Consider the following 17173-nt stretch of genomic DNA (forward strand, 5'->3'; position numbering starts at 1 on the left):
TGAGAATGAATAGCTATCTGACTGATAAACGAAGCAATGCCACAGAAATGAATTTACGAAACAAAATATCACAAATCTAATACATCACACAAGAACAAACAATGATGAATAAAACAGCTCTGAAAGTAAAATAGTCAAAGTCTAAAAAAAAAACAATAAATAGAACACCTTGAAAATACCAGAGTCAGTCTAATAAACACCAATAAATTGAACCCCTGCAAAACACACGATCGAAGTTTCTCTGAAAGAATACACGTATATGCATTGGACTAAGAACCGTATAAACACTGTTCACTGTCACACTCAGTAGTTCCACTGTTCCGAGGCACAATATAAGAAGGGGGGGGGGGGGGTTAGTCACCACAGCTGTCAGTAGGGATTTTTTGTCCATCCGTTGCATGCAATCCCGCCATCTCTGCCCTCTCACGAAGTTTCTCTTAGTGGCCCGTGTCATGTACATCTCGATTTGGTTGCATGTTTGTGTTGTCAAATTCATATGGTATCGTCGTTTGGCTGGCCGGGTTGATATTCCTGCGCAAGGAAGACACTTAATGGCTCTTCTTTGTGCCACCCTTAGCGACCAGAGAACATCAAATGATGATTTACTGTCGCTTGACAGTGGGAATCCACCAGGAAATGTTGATAGGCGTCGTTGACGCCTGCAAGTTTCTCTGGACAGTACCTGTCAAAAGGCTCCACATTCCTTTATCCCCTGTCTTCTGTCGTTTCACTGCAGCTGTCTTGTCACAGTCGCGTGCGTATGGTGCATTGTCAGCAGATGGATTTCCGCGCAGTGGACCGCTCGGCCATCTCAGGTCATCGCCTCCATGAAGGGTCGCATTGGTGCGGCTGGCCATTAGCTCCGGGTGCAAGGGAAAGTGTTTGTCCCGTACCCTTCTTTTGTTGTCGACCGCGCTCCCGAAGTGGCCCGGTTGACAGTGTGTCCTGCTGGGAAACCTGCCTGTTTACTACTAGTCCTCCTTCTAGCTGCTCCCACTGTCTCGTAAGAGTTTAGCCGGTTCGCTTTCACGTTCTCAACTGCATTCACAGAAATTGTTCATCATAGTTATGTGATTACAAAATGTCATGCGTAATACCACTTAATATTTTCTTTCACAATTTTTAAGAACAAAAGTGAGACTTAATTTTTTTAATAAAAAAGTTAGACGACTCAGCAATATAAAAATAAAAGTTAAATGACTTGACAATATAAAAAATTAAAGTGAATTGACTTGACAGTATAAAAATTAAATGGACTGACAATATAATATCTAAAACCACATCACTAATGTGGTTCCCTTGCGTTTTACTAAATCAAATGCTACTTATTAATTCACTAAAATGAATAGGATTATGCCTTGTGCAAGTATAGATCAGGACAGCATAGGGTTCACATGTTATTTACACACACACATGCACACCTGTTGTCTATTCTACAAACTAACTACCCATAAACATGAATTACTCAAAATTTTACTTCAATCCACTACTAGTTAATTCAACAAGCTACTTCAATGTTACTTCAACACAGTATTTATACCACTACAACATTGTTCTAATTCGTCCTCTTCCTGACGCTCGTGGCATATGTCTTGTCACATGACACATATGGAGAAACTTTCCTTAAACATACACAGTAAAAAGAAGAATGGTGATTTACACGCCAAAACATTTATACCAGTTGACACACCTGATAAGAGACTCGCAATTATACATTTATCATACTCATATGTTCATACATAAAACAGTAAGACACTTTCATCTAAGATTACGTTATCACAAGAATTAATCACACAGATGACTCTGAGAAGGGTAAAATATTTTCATTATATAGGTTATACTACATTTTCTTACCCATTTTGCTCCAATTTCGTTCCTTCTTTAAGTTTCCTTTCGCTTCCAAATCAGTTATTTCGCCTGTGGTGGTTATTCTTGATTCATTTCTCATGAATGGCAAAATTGTGGTCTCCTCTATTCTTAAACCAAGCTTTCCTTCGGTCCCATAATCAAAATTATTTAATCTTCCTCTACCTTCAAGTGGAACATTTCTTCAGTTCGACTCATATAGGCTGCAGTGCATCCCGCAGCAGCGAAAACAGTAAGCTGTAATGCTCACAGCATCAGCAAAACACATAAACGTCACTTTTCTAGGACAAGTATTAAAGCAGAATAATTTATCAGGCTCTGGCTCAACATCAGTCAACAAGGCTACTAACAGCTGGGGACCTGGGTTTGCCAGACCCATAATACCCACAGATCGGATATTCCCCTGAGTTTTGCATTAATTCAAGACAGATCTTACTTCCCTCAGTAGCGACTCTTTTCAATTTCCACAAAAAAAACATAAACATAACTTGAATCAATCACGTAGAAATATCTTTATCATTATTTTTACCAACATGTTATTCAAAATGCATTTATCACAAATGTAAACTAATCAATTGTTTCTCTTCACCGTCCTCTCTACTCCTCACTGTCCTTTCAACTCAACGTATGGTTTTACGTTTGACACATGGTGCACCCCTTTTGATTTCTTCGATCGAAGAGTTTCAACTTCTATGGCGTTTTCATGGGGGATCTTCCTTATCTGATACGGGCCGTTAAAGAGATTAAAAAATTTCTTGCAGACACCTGACCGTTTGTTAGACAGCTTGTGTGATCTGATAAGAACTTTTTGTCCTACATGAAACACTGTTTTTCTCACTTTTTTCTTATTCGCCTTGACTCTGGCTTCTGCTGTACGCGTGATGTTGCGAAAAGCTAAGTCAACAATTGCGTTCCGGCGTAGTCTCGGCCCTAGTGGCCAAGGCACCACGTCTTTGATTTTGCTCGGGGCTCCTTGTTTTTTAGCACAGTGATTGGTGGAAGCTTTGTTGACGTATTAGGCAACGCACTAATTATGTTCTGAAATTCTTTTAGGTGTATGTCCCACGATCGGTGATCACGACTGCAGTATAACCTACATAATTTTCCTAATTCACGCATAATACGCTCACCGGGGTTCGAGCTGGTGTGAAATAGATATATATATATATATATATATATATATATATATATATATATATATATATAGGTTTAATTCGTCTCCTTCGAAGCATCCGCCGCCAGTATTGCGATCTAAATTGTGGTCCATTATCCGAGATAACCCTTTTGACACGCCCAAATTCATACAGAAACTGCTTTGCAAATGCAGTTGCCACCGCCCTTCCTGTGGCTCGCCTCAGCAGAGTCAGACACACAAACTTTGAGGTTAGCTCCACCGTTACGAAAACATATGCAAAACCTGCTTTCGGTCGTATTAGTGGCCCAAATAGATCCACGGCCGCGAGGTCATAAAGTTTGCTTGGTATTATCGGGTGCAATGATGTAGCATACGTCACTGTGGCCGCCTTTGCTCGCTGACAAGGTCCGCACACTCGAAGTACACAACGAATACGCCTTAGCGTGTTATTAAGATAGCAAGTCTCCTTTAGTTTTTCACAACATTTCTGTGCTCCGAAGTGACCATAACTCAAATGTATGTACCACATAATTTTGTTTACGAGTTCCTCCGGAATCACAAACACTCATCTGGAGTCGTCCGGGGCTCGTTTCTTGAATAGTATTCTATTGTGCACTAAGTAGTACTGGCCTATTCCTACATTCTCCTTGTCCTCCCACTTCTTCTTTATATCTTTCAATACTGCGTCCTTACCCTGTTCGTCCGTTATACTCCCTAAAGAGGTGGTAACAAAGTTCTCTAACGCTACATTCTGTAAGTATAGGATGCTAAAATTATTTTCACCGAGTTCCCCTTCTTCTGTGTGAACCAAACCTATAGGAATGCGCGATAAAGCGTCAGCAATTACATTTTTCTGTCCCGGAATGTATTCTACAGTGAAATTATATTCCTGTAGGTATAGTGCCCAGCGTCCTAGTCTCCCATGCGTGATTTTTGTGCTCATAAGAAATTGGAGTGCACGATGGTCAGTGTACACCCTGGTGGTCCTCCCAAATAGGAAATACCTAAATTTTGAGAATGCCCAAACTATCGCGAGTGCTTCGAGTTCTGTCACGGAATAATTTTTTTCACATCGAGATAGCACCCTGCTCCCAAACGAGATTGTTTTCCAAGTAGTAATATAATCATTTCCTTCCGTTTGAAACAGTACCGCACCTAATCCTGACAAGGAACTGTCCGTCATTAAACAGAATTCTTGTGTCAGGTCGGGATACACGAGGATGGGAGCCTCTACCAATGCCTTTTTCAATTTATAAAATTCATGCTGTGCCTCTTGATCCCAGACCCACAAAGCGTTCTTCCCCGATAGTCCACATAGACGGGGTGTACCAAGTACACTAAAATTTATAAATCACTTATAAAAATTACACAGGCCTAAGAATGCTCGCAACTGTTTTTTATTTGTCGGCATTGCACACTCCGCTATCGCCGCAAATTTCTCCGGGTCAGGTTGTATTCCATTTGCTGAGACAATATGGCCAAAGAATTTTATGTTCTCTCGTCCGAACTGTGACTTATCTAAGTTGACAGTTACACCTGCCTTCTCAAAAACATCGAATAGTCTGTTCAGAACGTCATTATGATCCTCCCACGACTTTTCCGCAATTAATATGTCATCTACGTAAATTGTCACTCGCTGTTTCAAATCATCAGGCAAAATGCTATTTAATCCCCTTATAAAATCAGCTGATGAGACGTTTAGTCCGAAAGGGAGACGCCGGAATTGGAAACAATTTCCATAACACAGGAACGCTGTATATAATCTGCAAGATGGGTGTAGTACGATTTGCCAAAAACTCAAACGGAGGTCGACAGATGATAGTACCTTTGTCCCGTGGAAACGTTGTAAGAGTTTCTCTAGGCTCTCAGACCTGTCCGTTTCCGATATAATAATTGTGTTTATCTGTCTCGAGTCTAGTACCAAACGAACCAAGTTGTCGCGTTTTGGTACGACAAGCAAGGGTGAGTTGCACGAGCTTACTGCCCGCTCAATTATTCCTTGTTCTAACATCTTGTTTATTTCCTTCTCCACCTGGGCTTTATACGCCACGGGAATAGGGTATGGTATAACAGAAAGCTTCTGATGGTCACGTACTTTGAATTGGTAAGTAAAACCCTTAATCACCCCCAGAGTCTCAGAAAATTCCCGTTCATGATTCCTAAGTAGGCAATACAATTTCTCCTTTTCCCTGTCCGTGGTTCTGACACCCGTGATGCTCTTTCTCAGTGCATCAGCAAAAAAAAAAATCTTTCCCCTGCTCACCAGACGTAGAGCACGACTCACTTACATAGTTCACGAGTAGCTCCAGTCTGGGTTGCGACTCGGTTTGAGCTTGAAATTTTAGGCAACTAGTTTCTGACTCGGCACGTAATATGCATTCATCAAATACTAAATTAATTGGCTGATCCCCAACTTGAACTGTCATTACTCCTCCACCCATGTCAATTACTGCATGGTGGGCATTCATGAAGTCATTTCCTAAAATCATTGCCACATTCAGCATTGAGAGCACAAAGAAGTTGTACTCAAACTCTCTTCCCTGGCAGCTAAAATTAAGCCGAGTTTGCCTTCGGATTTCTACGCTCTTACCGTAGATTGCGCCCTTCACCTTTACTCCAGGCACTTGAAAAGCGGGCCAAGTCCCAGTCCCTTCGCATTTTTGAAATGTTGCCTCGCTCACTATAGAGAAAGGGCTTCCAGTGTCAATGACACACTTAAAACATATTTCGTTTACTGCAACTGTCGTGAGTGGATTTATTCCCGAAATATTAGCACTCGTAGTTTCTTGCAACAAATCCTCTCTAATATCTTCCCTCTCTATATACCGTATGCACTCATTTGCCTTGTCGCTCATTTGTTCCGATTGGGCGCCTTCTGCGCTGATCGTTTGTCATTGCCGGTTTTGTTCATTTCCATTTGCTGGATTATGTCTAGGGTTAGCCGGTCGAATTTGAACATCATGATATGCTCCGCCTACAGTCCTATTCCCACCGTGTTCACCGCAGTATCGATTCTGGTTGCCGTAACTGCTGCGTTCACGATCCTGTCCACGTCCTCGATCATTTCCGTTGTTCCACATGTGTTCGCGACTGTTACCCCAGTTTCTATACGGCCGGTCCCGATTATTGTTCCGTTCGCATCGCGACGACCAGTCACGCCGTTGATTAGTACTAGGGCCACGACTGCGATCGCGCTGCTGTGCCCCGTAATAACTTTGTGCCTGATTAGGCGGGCATTCTGCTGTATTATATTCTAACTCTTGGAGAAGTGTCTTAAACGTTTCCACGTCCTCTTTGCAGCGTCCCGCAAGAATGACGTGGTGCAAGTGCTTCGGCAATTTGGTGATGCATATCCTAATTAGTTCTGCAGGCCCGTGTGGGTTGTATAGAAATTGATTTGCCTGCAGCATGTGGTCGAATAGGCGTGCTGGGCTGCCGAAACCAGACTGGTTCAAATTTGGCAGCATAATTATGCCATGCTTGACCCTATCTTGTGCCGCTTCCGACCAATAGGTGGACAGAAAGGCTTGTCGAAACTCCCGAGTGGAGTTGCAATGACGCGCTGCCGACCTCATGCGAATCGCCGGTTCGCCTTCCAAACGCCCACACATATATTCTATCTTATGTGAACTTGCCCAGTCGGGGGGAAGACAGAACTCAAATAGCTCGAGCCATGCTCGTGAATGTATTCCTTTTTGCGAATTTCGAAATATCTCCAACTTTCTCACCGTAAGGAAACGTTTGAAATCAAATCCCCGCATTTCCTCCCGGCGAGGCCCTTGAATGTTTCTATTTTTCCCATGTCTGCCCCTCAAAATACATTCTTCCCTGTCGTCAAAATCTCCCTCGAGGCCGGAGTCCCTCTCTGCACTGTTCATACAACTATTTTTAGTGCTATTGGCGAGTTCGGAATCACACCCCATGCAGCTTTCCAGATGCGCCACGCATTCTTGTAATTCTCCTGTTACAGCTTTGTGCCGCCTGTCACTTCGAACCGTCCCTTCTGAAATCTAAGAAGCGAACGCACTTCTTCGGTCTCTGACCGCTACTGGTGTAGTATTGTTATCGCTCTCAGTCACCTTCATCATGCCTATGATGTCCGCTAATGCCGCAATCTTATTATGTATTTGTCTGTTGTCCTCCACCTCAGTCTGCTTCAATTGTTCTACTTGCTGTTCGAGTGCGTGAATCGCTTGACTGTTGTCAGCTGCTGTGTTGCTAACGGACGCGGGATAATGCGTTTCCGCCTCCTGGACCCTGGAGAGTACCTGCTGGTATTCCCTTTGGCATTCTTCTCTCAGTACTTGTAAATTGCTAAGTAGCTGTTCCTCGCTCTCTTTCGATTCTGCATCGCGACTCCACTTGCCCTGTTCTAAGGCTTGCAGACGATCATCGATTTGTTCAAATGTACAGCCTAATTCTTTCATAATATCACTTTTTATTTCACTTGCCAGATTGTTTATTCTTTGTGAGAGTCTCTGCACCGTCTTGTCAACTTTATTTGTCTCCTGGATTAGTTTTTCGTCTATTTGTTCGCCTAGCTCGCGGATCGATTTTTCAGATTTCTCTGCGTTTTCTTTATTTTGTTGCAATAAGGCTTTCATGAGTTCTGCCAAATCAATTTGGTTGGTTGGAGACAAATTAATTTCTGGCTCTGATGTGAGCCCATTCGTCCCATTTTGCATTTCCTCTGAAGTATTCCCCAATGCATTTTCGGAACCGTCCAACGTGTTAATATTTGATATCAAATTATCCCCTTGGTCCGTGTTGCTTAAGTCGTTGGACCGCCTACTTTTAACTTGGTTACGTGTCTGATTTAGTTCAATTTATACTCGGTACGCAACACAATAATCAGAATAAATGTATCCCCCAAAAATTACGACAGTCACACGAAATGTACCCAACCTAGTACGCACTTTTTCAAACATTAAACAAATTTGTATCTTTGATGCAAGTCAGTGCAATTTGTAAGCGAGAGAAAAAACACATACATATAAAACACACAAATATAGGAAACAAAACAAGGCAAACAACACAACGACGCTCAACAACGCCGTGAATCTTTTGAAAGTCTGCTCAGAAAAAACGCAGAAGTTGTTTGAGCGCTGCAGGGAAAAAAATTAAGATTATACAACGCTCGCAATCTAACGTTTCAGGGATTCCAGAGTCTAGCGGAATCACAGAACAGGATCGCCATGTGTAATGTTGTATGCATTAATTTGTTCTGATTGCGGTGCTGATATTCAAGACCATAAAAGCAGGTTAAAAGTTGTGAGCTATCTGAGGAAGTTAACCTTGCATTACTCTGCAACTGTTTCACCAGGTATCCAGTCTAGCTTACCAATTTCCCAACCAGACTAACATAAATTATAGTCTTTTAGTACTCATCTTACAATAACCGGTGATATATATATATATATATATATATATATATATATATATATATATATCAGTTTAAATAAAAAGAAATAAATCAGTTTATATTTGGACATTTATTTTAACATTGATCATTGTCCCATTAAAATTTCAGCATATCAAATTTGATTCATCACTAAACTGGTGCCTTATTTAGGATTGTGTAAATGTGAGTTTGTAATCTTACAGAACACATCAAATAGGGAGCCAAGATTGGGAGACTACATACAACACCGCATTCATAAAATAACACACGACGTTGAAACATATGCAAGAGGAAATTAACCACAACCAACCGATTCAATTTTCATCCAAAGAAGTTACATTCGTAGCGCAATTCTGTCCATCATGAAATTACCACACACTGGTATACTAAATTCATACTAACTCTCTGTGAAATCTTCCCGAAAAGAATAGCTGAGGGCTACTTTGATGCTTACACCACATGCTTCATGTGGTCAACTTGGTTTACACAAAGAGTGTAACTCCACAACGATTTTGATAAATAAAATAAATTACATCGAAACGCAATTTACAAAAGAAAAACCTCAAACTGGTTAGAATTGTCTTACGATTAATCTGAAGGTGCAAAAAATTGTATAAGCACGTGGTACTGGTCTTACAAAGTACACCCCACGTGGGTTGAACATAAAGAAAAGTTGCTATATTGAAAAATATTGTCAAGACGAGACGTTATAATCTCACGCACATTCGCATTTAAGATTGATGATCTTAGTTAGAGTTACTGATCAACACGTGGTTCCACTTGACTCACAAAGTAGTGACAAGGCAACTATTGGAAGATATTCTAAACTTCACACTCGAATTACACTGTGTTGCAATTTAAGATAACATTAGATATTTTAGAGCTAAACCTGAAATAAAGGTAATTAAATTTTCTGTTAGTCTGAACTGAAGAAATCCATTGTCCTACGGATTTAACAGACACGCGCTTAGCCGGAGATCTTACCACTTCAGACGCTCGCCGCGGACAGACTGACCTGGGCCCCTAGCGAGCGTGCTTAACAGATACAAGCGGAAGTGACCAGAGAGGCAGCTTCCTATACCAACATGACAAGGGACGGACAGGACCATACTATGAATAGAAACCTGCTTTTAGAAAGTGTAGCTACCTGTTCCGACATTGGTCCTACTGTTCTCTAGCAGACAGGCTTGTCTGCTACCATCAAGCAGGCAACTAGAAATACATTTGCTCATTCATCCTCTCACACAGAAGTGAAGGGGGATGACAGTATCTTACCATATACAGTATATAAAAGAAAGTGGATGTAGGTTCCGTATGAGACTGTGTGGCATGAATTACATATAAACTGTGTTTTAGGGTGTAGTAGTGTGACAGATCATTCTTGTTTATGTGTTAAAGTAACACGTTTCACTGCTCAGTCTCCTCCCAGATAGTCAGAAACACCACAGTAAATTTAGTAGAGGAATTTATGCCGTAAATGACAACAGATTTAAGAAATTAACATGATAGGAATCCAACAGAGACCTTTCAATAATCTTAATTTTCGCTTTTGTGCAATCAATATTTTCTTTCTAAATGACAAGCAATCTCAGAAAATTATTCTGTACGATATTATTGAGTGGTAATATGCAGAATATGTCAGAAGACTGATACGTTTATTTCTAAGATTAGCAATTATACAAAGATCAAAAGTAGCTGAACTTAATTGTTTGAGAAGCCTAGTAATATGCTTCTTCCAGTTCTAGTTTTCATCAAATGTACACCCAAAAGTCCAGAGCATACTACCAAACTTTCTCATTCCTGCTCATGTGCTACATCAGCTGATGTTATGACTCTATCTGTTGTACAGAGCTGGATGCAGTGTCTTCTTTTTTTTTTTTCAAAATTTAGTGAGAGTCCATTTTCCGAGAATCATTCAATAATTCCTTATAAAATATTGTTTGCCAACACGTCGGGTGCTTCCACTCTAATGGAATTTATTACGACACTAATAGTATTGTCTGGAGAAAGTACCAGTTTTGCTGGTTTCATGTCAAGTGTATGGTCATTCACTTGTATAAAAAACAGGACCTAAAACTGAACCCTGTGAGTCTTCCTTTGTATTTTAGTTTTTTTCCCAGTCACTAAAACCTTCTATCTTTCCGGTAATGTCTGAATTATTGAGCATAACCTTTTGCATTCTGTTTGAGAAGTGTGATTCAAACTAGCTGGGCATAAGGCCGTTACTTTCATAAAACTTAAGTTTCAATAGTCTTGAAAAGAGGACCATTATTATAGTACTCTATAAAGAGTATCCAGTGACCACGATGCCCTTGTATTTGAATCCTTGAACTATGTAATAAATGATATTAGCAGAAATCAGGTTTGACCTGCTGATGCATTTTACATAAGATCTTAAAACTTCAAGGAGGCGTACGAACAGCAGAAACAACTTTTCTTCATACCGAAAGAGTAGCATACTTCAGAAGTAAGGCACCCTCCTCCTCGAGGAAGTAGATTAGGGAGCAATTACCTGGTCAGTAGATAATGGAAGGCCCCCACTACTTGGTGTTCCAGAAGGCTCCTCTAATGCAGCCGACGCAGCACAGCACAGTTCTGTACAGCTCATTCAGTATTTGCAGAGGAATTAAGTGCGGCGGGCCGCCGTGTTTGCACGGGGTAGCTAGCTGCTAGCTGGCGCTCCTCTCCGGACCAGCGGCCGTCACAAAGGATGACAGTGGACTAGGTGACCTGGCAGAGCAGCAGACAGCTCCACGCGCCGGCAAAGCGCCGATCGCCCTCTGTTAGGCCCTGTGTCAACTGGCCGACCGGGCGTTCCGAGCGCGCTGCTAACGGGAGCCTTGACTCGGTATCCTGGACAGAGAAATGCCAACAGACCTGGGACAGAGGCTGCAGCAGTGCCTCACAGAAAGCAGTTTTTCATGGTGTATCTTAACACAACAGTAGTTTTACCTTGTTTCATCTCAAATAATTCTGTCTAATATAAGTGTTGTGTACATAGTTCCGTCTCCGCATTACGAGATGGCGCTGTCTAAGAGACGGACCAAATTCTGGTTCTGCCGATCCGCGCATTAATATGTAACGCAGCCAATGAGATTGCTATTACGTAGAACCTTTTCTTCTCGCTGATCACACTCGCGCAGTGACACCTGAACGCGCGAGGTATTACAACGACTGTACAGACCTCCAATTAGTCAGTCTGCATTAGTCTGTACCAGTCTGCACCAGTCTGCATTAGTCTGCACTTGTCTGTACCAGTCTATAGTCAAGTTTCAGTCTGCGCCTAATATGATTATCATATTCCTGAACATAGTCACGAAGATAAATGTATAGACACTTTGTCAAGTATCAGAGATATGTGAGAATAAGATTAACGTACCAAGACCAAAGGAACGTCAGATTGTCAATTGTAAATAGCATCCAGAATGAAGTTAAGTAAGGTTTATGATTGTTATTATTTTAATAATTGTGTGTGAAAATTAATCAAGTTATGTTTAAAGTTGGTCACCGTCAATCTGCTACTCTAACCGTGCAAGTGGCATTTCTATCGTCTGACCTAACGGCAGAAGATAAACACGCCATGATAAGACCACGAGACATATTGTTGACACTCGCCTACTTCGTTAGAGCGACAAGTCAAATAATCTGATGGTGTGTGCACCGAAGGTCTTACAGTACACACACCACAATAAGAAAATGGGAATTTGGGAATTGACGACGTAGCTGCATTTATAGATATAAAAAGACTTATGGAGCTGTTAGAAGGGAAGAGACATGGCAAGGTCTGAACAGACTGAAACTGTCAGAAAGAATGGATCTGATAATCAGAAACGTGTACAAAAATTGCCTTAATTATGTTACAACAGACGGCCAAAAATCAAAATGGCTTATTACGGATAGAGGTGTTCGATGCAAGGAAGGGCGATCTTATCAGTGCTTCTTAATGTAGCTGTCGGTGGTATCATAAGGAAAGTTCATCAAAAGTCAACAGCAGATGAAATGAAAAACATTGTATATGCAGACTACGTAATGATTTGAGAAGAAAATGAGCAGTAATTGGAAGAACAGCTAAATACCTGGCATAGAGTAAGTGAAGAAGCAGGCATGGATTTAAGCTCAAGAAAAGATAGGTAATGAAAATCAGCAGGGAAAAATGATACACTGAACGATATAGTTTGCAAGTGTAAAAATTATTGAAGAAGAAAATGCTTTGAAGGCACCAAGGAAGGAAACATCAAGGAGGAAATTTCAGAGAGAGAAAAGGAAAGTTTTCGAAATTTTATTAGTGTGTATCAGACATATTTATAAACCGCAAAATGCCTGCCAAAGCAAAGCTCAAGTGCAAGTTATCATCGGCCAATTTAGACCTGTCGGTCAAGATGTTGGATTTTGACAAAGGAAGAGCTGAGCAAAATACAGGCAACAGAGACGCGCTTTCTACGAGGGATCCTGCGTAAAACGAGAAGGGAAACGATAAGAAATAAGACAGTATGAAAACCGCCCTGCAGATCAAGTCCCTGGAAGAAACTATGGAGAGTAACAGCCTTAAATAGTTTGGCCATATTAATAGAATGGAATCGGAAAGACTTCCGAGAAGAGACTTTGAATGGACGGAATGTAGACGAAGAGAAACTGGAAGACCACCAACAAGATGGAGAGACCAAGTGAAGGATGATGGGAATCAAAGAGGACTGCAATGGTAGGAGATGCTAAATGAGAGACTGGGTATCAAAAATAATCTTGCAAGAGGCTATGTGAACGACTTTCAGAAGCTGAGACGTTTCAGAAACAAGAAGAAGAAGAAGAAGGGGAAACAATCGGCAGTGCAGCTCTGGGTTGTTTACTTGCTCCGAGAGCAAAACATGAGGAAAATAGAACACGTACGAGGGACGTTCAATAGGTAATACAACACATGTTCTTTCTGTGAAAGCAGGTTGTCTTTATACATATCAGTTCATGATATCCAGTATTACAAATTTACTCTTTCTGGTGGACACACGTCCAGATCGTCCGCTCTCAAAATTCTGCCATCTCTCTCCCCACATCCACCACTGCTGGCGGCTCACCTCCAACTGCCTAACACTACAATAGCAAATATTCCAACAATACAAACGAGCCACAGACTTGACACAGCACAGTCAGTGATTTTCATATAGAGCGCTACGTGGCGTTTCCAATAAATAAATACACTCCTGGAAATTGAAATAAGAACACCGTGAATTCATTGTCCCAGGAAGGGTAAACTTTATTGACACATTCCTGGGGTCAGATACATCACATGATCACACTGACAGAACCACAGGCACATAGACACAGGCAACAGAGCATGCACAATGTCGGCACTAGTACAGTGTATATCCACCTTTCGCAGCAATGCAGGCTGCTATTCTTCCATGGAAACGATCGTAGAGATGCTGGATGTAGTCCTGTGGAACGGCTTGCCGTGCCATTTCCACCTGGCGCCTCAGTTGGACCAGCGTTCCTGCTGGACGTGCAGACCGCGTGAGACGACGCTTCATCCAGTCCCAAACATGCTCAATGGGGGACAGATCCGGAGATCTTGCTGGCCAGGGTAGTTGACTTACACCTTCTAGAGCACGTTGGGTGGCACGGGATACATGCGGACGTGCATTGTCCTGTTGGAACAGCAAGTTCCCTTGCCGGTCTAGGAATGGTAGAACGATGGGTTCGATGACGGTTTGGATGTACCGTGCACTATTCAGTGTCCCCTCGACGATCACCAGTGGTGTACGGCCAGTGTAGGAGATCGCTCCCCACACCATGATGCCGGGTGTTGGCCCTGTGTGCCTCGGTCGTATGCAGTCCTGATTGTGGCGCTCACCTGCACGGCGCCAAACACGCATACGACCATCATTGGCACCAAGGCAGAAGCGACTCTCATCGCTGAAGACGACACGTCTCCATTCGTCCCTCCATTCACGCCTGTCGCGACACCACTGGAGGCGGGCTGCACGATGTTGGGGCGTGAGCGGAAGACGGCCTAACGGTGTGCGGGACCGTAGCCCAGCATCATGGGGACGGTTGCGAATGGTCCTCGCCGATACCCCAGGAGCAACAGTGTCCCTAATTTGCTGGGAAGTGGCGGTGCGGTCCCCTACGGCACTGCGTAGGATCCTACGGTCTTGGCGTGCATCCGTGCGTCGCTGCAGTCCGGTCCCAGGTCGACGGGGACGTGCACCTTCCGCCGACCGCTGGCGACAACATCGATGTACTGTGGAGACCTCACGGCCCACGTGTTGAGCAATTCGGCGGTACGTCCACCCGGCCTCCCGCATGCCCACTATACGCCCTCGCTCAAAGTCCGTCAACTGCACATACGGTTCACGTCCACGCTGTCGCGGCATGCTACCAGTGTTAAAGACTGCGATGGAGCTCCGTATGCCACGGCAAACTGGCTGACACTGACGGCGGCGGTGCACAAATGCTGCGCAGCTAGCGCCATTCGACAGCCAACACCGCGGTTCCTGGTGTGTCCGCTGTGCCGTGCGTGTGATCATTGCTTGTACAGCCCTCTCGCAGTGTCCGGAGCAAGTATGGTGGGTCTGACACACCGGTGTCAATGTGTTCTTTTTTCCATTTCCAGGAGTGTATATATATACGAATATCATTAAGGTAAATACATTGTTTGTTCTCTATCAAAATCTTGCATTTGCTAACTATGCCGATCAGTAATTAGTGCCTTCAGTAGTTAGAATCTTTTATATATTGGCGCTCGCTGTATTGCAGTAGTACGACTCACCAACTACGAGTTTGGTGCCTCATCTGCTAGGCTCGTGATGGTTGTTTCACATTGCTTCATTTGTTTAGAGAACATTTAATCTTCAACTGCATCTATACTTCACACTCCGTGGTATGTGGTGGAGGTTACTTTATGTACCACAATGATTTTCTTGTTCCTATTCCAGTTCCGAAAGCGGTGCGAGAAAAACGATTGTTCGTAAGCCACCGTGTCAGTTCGAAACATTTTAATTTTACCTTCACGATCTTTTCGCAAGATATACGTAGGGAACAGAAGAAGATGGATCCATAAACTATCTTCACAGCTTTATACTTCAATAACCTTAAAACTCTGCTAGATAGTAAGAAATGGGTTTCAAGAGTGATAACATAACTCCTGTATTCGAGGAAGGATGTGGTCGACACAGTAGAAAGCTTAGCGTGTAGCCTGGTTCATAGTGATGGAGTTCAGAATCCAACAGTAACGGAACTTCGTACACATTACGAAAGAAAACCATCGTTCCAAAAAACCATTCGGGCTTGGCAAACGTCAGTTTTGAATCAGGGTATGTTATTCATAAACAGTGTGTCGGCCACCCGTTTTAGACGCCGACCTGGCGGGCGGTTGTCAGGAGTCCAAAAAAGTCTGTGCTTATGGCTGAGGAAGAGTTAAAAACGCTACAAGCAACTGTGTACTTAATCTTGGATAAGAGGTTACATCTTTATTAGTAAAAGATGAAGCTATTACTGGCTCCAAATCCAACAAACCAATCTCAACTCGTAACGTTTGGCGTGGTTATGTTACCCAATAATGATGCAAACAATAACTTTTTGGTTCAAATGGTTTAAATGGCTCTCAGCACTATGGGACTTAACATCTGCGGTCATAGTCCCCTAGACTTAGAACTACTTAAACCTAACTCACCTAAGGACATCACACACATCCATGCCCGAGGCAGGATTCGAACCTGCGACCGTAGCAGCAGCGCGGTTCCGGACTGAAGCGCCTAGAATCATTCGGTCACTACGGCCGGCTAACTTTTTGGAAAATATTCGTTTCTGTGATGAGGCAGTTGAACTGTCATAACTTTCGTATATATGGGAATCAACACGTCCTTAAATGGAGAGAGACAGTTCAGAGGTTAGTGTATGGTGAGTACTTATGAACAATTACACCAAAAATGTTCAAATGTGTGTGAAATCTTATGGGAATTAACTGCTAAGGTCATCAGACCCTAAGCTTACACACTACTTAACCTAAATTAACCTAAGGACAAATACACACACCCATGCCCGAGGGAGGGCCCGAATCTCCCCCAGGATCAGCCGCACAGTCCATGACTGCAGCGCCTTAAACGCAACGTGGTGAACGGAAACGACACTTTAATTGAAAGATAATAATTACACCGAAGCCACAACATTTTATAATGGTCCTCTGAACATTCCAAATGCGGGATATGGTCTTTAATAAGGTGTGTAATCATCTAGGACAGCAATGCAATGTACCCCCATAATGGCAGAGGAATGTTAAGGAGTTCGTGTAGCAGGGCAATTGCTGGACGGTCATTGGTGCACGTGGACATTGTGCGTCTACCCGACCAGTCCCACCGTGGGATTTCAGTCGAGGGGAACTAGTAGGCCAGTCCATTCGCCAAATATCCTCTCGTTCTCAAAGCTCCTCGACCTGCACTAGTCGATACGGCCGCGCATTGTCATCCATAAAAATGGAGTCAGAGCCGAATGAATCCATGAAGAACTGGACAGGCGGAGGAGTTCATTATTTATTTATTTATTTCGTTAACAGTAAAAAGTAACCCACAGCGCTGAAATGTAAGGTGGGTCGGATGCTTCTAAATCTAACAGCAAAGACTTCTCTTCACTACAATCTTATTGGTACACAGTTGTTAATGCTTTTTTAAAATAAAGAACGTAATATATAAAAATATTCTCTAAGGTTACAGCGAACTGAATGCTTAACCATTGTAAAAATGGTTCTATATAATTTGTTACAGCCTAGTTGATGAGAATATAAT

The sequence above is a fragment of the Schistocerca piceifrons genome, chromosome 7 (genome assembly GCF_021461385.2).
Source record: "Schistocerca piceifrons isolate TAMUIC-IGC-003096 chromosome 7, iqSchPice1.1, whole genome shotgun sequence".
Taxonomy (NCBI): Eukaryota; Metazoa; Arthropoda; class Insecta; order Orthoptera; family Acrididae; genus Schistocerca; species Schistocerca piceifrons.